Raw genomic sequence first — 3,608 nt, forward strand, 5'->3', positions numbered from 1 at the left:
CCCCAACACACACACACGCACACTTCCCTACTTTCCTCTTTTCTTTCAAACTGCAGAGTCAAGCATTTCTTCCCCTCTCTTTGGGGAAAAAATCTAAATAATTTATCTGTGTTTTGGTGCATTTTTCCCCTCCTGTACTTAGAGGGAGAGTGGAGAGAAAATAGAGAAAGAAATAGAACAGAGACAGACAGGAGGAAAAGGCAGATGAGAGGGTGTCTTTTTTTATTTTTTATTTTTTGAATGGGCTATACGTGAGCCGCATGCTGAGGAGAGTAAGAAAAGGGAGCAAAGGATGGCAGGAGGGAGGCGGACGGGTGGAGGGAGCGAACCCTCCCTTGGCTCTCGGCTGGAGAGGGGGCCAAAGAGGAGCCTGCAGACTTTGGTAATCCCTCTTTTATTAACATGAAGCCAAGCTCAGCAGAATATAGGCTCACAAACATAACCGAGGGGTTTCTAACTGACTGTCTTTAGGCCTCGCTGTCTTTTCCTTACGCGCAGTCTGCTTCCCTGGCATGGCTGCCCGAGTCCCACCCCTCCCATTAGCCAGGCCACTGAGCCGCCAGTCAATTAAAACGGGCCCCAGTCCGGCGCGCTTCCGCCCGGCGAGTCGAGCTCTTGAGTCTTTTGATCCCGCTTGAGTCCCGGCCTTGGTGTTAGGCACGAAAAGCATCCTGCGTCCTCGCCAAGCCCTGCATGTTACCATGACAACCCCCCATACCCCTTACATCACTCAGTGCCCCCCATGTAGCCAATGGGCATTGACCTTTTGCTGTCAGAACGTGTTAGGGAGCGAGAGATACAGAGAGAGAGAGAGAGAGAGCGAAGCCGCAAACAACAAACACAAATAGGTCATCAAATCGTAAACACAATTTAAAAAGAGACAGCGGCAGCTCGGTTTGAGTCGTGGCCTCAAGTTACTGCGATGCCAGCGCCAGAGTTTGTGCGTTTCCTTTGAATGACAAAAACAAGATGCTCGTCTTCAGAAGCCATGATGTCACGGCTCAGCAGGGAGGCGAGAAGGGCTCCAAACCTTTAACAAGTGCAAACAAGGATGTCAATGGGGGCTACGTTTGGCACATACAATACGGAGCTTCTGGGTGGTACCAGTTGCCTCTCCCTACAACCGCTAGCTTATGTCTCTCCCAGACGCTGCCATATGTCCTCCAACAGGAGCCCTTCCAACACAGGAGCATGTGCAGACATCTGGAGACAGATACGGCCCTTCCAACTGATCCTTGTTAGAAGAAACTAATATAAATGTTCCGAATCATGCTCATTTTAAAGGTTCATACTTGGATGTATTGAGTTTCCGATTTTAAATGCAACTGGATAGGTTCATAATGAAACGAGTCAAGCTTGGTTTTGAAGAGTATTTTTGCAGATACGTTCATGCAGTGTGTGTGAGGATACCAACTTTTAGCTTAAATGGAAAATGAATATGTAGATTTAATAAAGACCCGGAGTCGTTTACCTGGACTCCAGTAAAGACTTTTTGTCGCAAACTCTACCCATGTAAATATGCATTCTTGGTATTAGGTTCCATTTGTAGTGTCACATGGCGTAAAATACACGTCCCAGCCCGACGAGAAGGACAAAACTGAGTCCTCGGAGTACAGGAGCGACTGTCCACGTTGGTGGCTTCACATGTCATCAGTTTCTCTGTCAACATTTACAAATCGTGGACAAAGATGTCTGGATAGCGCGAGCAACTCATGTTCACGAGCCCATCTGACATGTGATTCCAAAGGTTACCGAGGCGAAGAAGAGAGGCGAGAAGTCTAAAGGGCAAAACACACAGGCTGTGTCGCTTAGCATCACGTCATATGACACGCTGGACGTGCACCACAGACCCAAGGAGTAATCAATGTACATTAGGTGGTATGAATCAATGAATGCAAGGACTGACAGTGATACAAAGTGATGCTTTTCTGCTGTGTCATATTGTGAGATTACTCATAAGACAGTCACGTCTCAACATGGGAAATAGGACAGTAGAGTAGCCTGACCTAGCCCCGATGTTGCTTTGTCCAACACCACGGGGTCGGAAGCTTGCACAGAACACCATAAGCCGAGGTATTTTGATGCTACTTTTTTTGTCTTTATTTGATTTTTTTTACATCCTGTGGGTGCAGCAACTCGGTACAATTGATAAAGTAACCGGCACAATCATTTGAATTTAAACAATAGGGTTTAACTTCTGCATCCTGAGTGGGAGGACAATTGCAACCCTTTTTTTCCAAAATGTAAGTATTTTTTCATGCAAAAATACTGCCTAGAGCAGGTTTAATATCTGTGTCTGCAGCAATGTGAGCAATTGTCAGTGTAAATAACAAAATTATCAGTCGCCGTTGTCGGCCCTTAAAAAGCTGGAACATTTGTAGGACTTAATTGTGTATGCTAATTTGAAAGCGCCGCTCAGTTCACTGCTCATTTTATGCTCCATATTATTAAGCTCTTTACATTCAGCTTTCACTGCAATAAACCGTAAGCAACATATGACCAGTGGCTGCAGCATCTGTTGGAACTGAAACGCATGCGGTTGTTATATCCGAGTGCTGGTGGCCCATATTGGGGTCTTATTCGCCACTATTCTGTTGACACGCTCGCCACGTGTCAATATTTGTCACCATTGCACTCCTGCCGTCAGTTTTGGCTGAGAGAAAGTGCAACGAGTGGCCGAGGCGATTTGAACGGTAAACAACAGAGGCGGATATGGGTAATCAAGGTAGAAGTTAGCACAAGTGCCGGCTGCATTTTAATGGCGATGGCCCTGTGCACGCCGGATAATTTAGGATTTTCAATTGTTGTTGTTTTCCAGTGAAATGCAGGTGTTTTGTGAAGACAGACGATTTTGCCCTGTATGCCAAACATTCTAATGAAGCTCACGTACAATCCATAATTTTAACTATCCCCCCCACCTGCCAGCTAGCCACACACACAAAGAGTGCACAAACAGGCCTAGTCATAGTACCCACACACACATACACACAATGTGCACTAATGAAGCTGTTCTTCTCTCCTCTCCTTTTTCCCGTTCCTGGCTCAGTGAAACATGCATAAATCATAATAAACAGAGAGATGAATTTTTAATCAGCAGTTCCCTGCCTGTGTCTTCAGCCCCCAGCCTCCTATGGGGAGGAGAGGCTGTGATGTGCCAGGTATATGGAGGGAGATCTGGCAGCACCTCCTTCGGGAGGGCTACTCACTGAGACATGCCTGTCTGGGCAGCCTCTTTCCTGGGCATGATCTGCTGGAGCGGGCCGTCTCTCTGGAGAAGGGACGGGTCCGGTTGAAAATGCGCTGTCTGCATCTGCAGGAGGTCTAGATAGAAAGGGACATTTGAGGAATGTTACAGCATTAAGGCTGCACAGCTGTGATGCCAATCGCACCTGTTGGTGTCCATCAAGATGCTTAAGCATGAATAAAATATGTAGTATTACATATACTGTACATACTGTATGTGTATATGTGTTTATATATACAGTATGTAGATATATGTGTTTACATATTTGTATATATGTATTTATATGTGTATATTTATATATATATGTGTGTGTATAAATATATGTATATATGTGTATGTATATATATATATATATATATATATA

The 3,608-nt window shown here is 45.3% G+C and overlaps 1 protein-coding gene and 1 long non-coding RNA gene across 2 annotated transcripts in view; one reads left to right on the forward strand and one right to left on the reverse strand.

Annotated features, from left to right (window-relative positions):
* celf2 (cugbp, Elav-like family member 2) overlaps positions 1–3,608 on the forward strand; it is a 234,019-nt gene that overhangs the window by 59,281 nt on the left and 171,130 nt on the right. The gene's annotated exons all lie outside the window — the stretch shown is intronic.
* LOC116673127 (uncharacterized) overlaps positions 2,240–3,608 on the reverse strand; it is a 2,403-nt gene continuing 1,034 nt past the window's right edge. The window contains exon 2 of the long non-coding RNA XR_004327759.1: positions 2,240–3,321. This is a non-coding gene — a long non-coding RNA (uncharacterized LOC116673127). The remainder of the gene's footprint in view (positions 3,322–3,608) is intronic.

Source organism: Etheostoma spectabile, chromosome 23 (genome assembly GCF_008692095.1).
Source record: "Etheostoma spectabile isolate EspeVRDwgs_2016 chromosome 23, UIUC_Espe_1.0, whole genome shotgun sequence".
Lineage (NCBI taxonomy): Eukaryota > Metazoa > Chordata > Actinopteri > Perciformes > Percidae > Etheostoma > Etheostoma spectabile.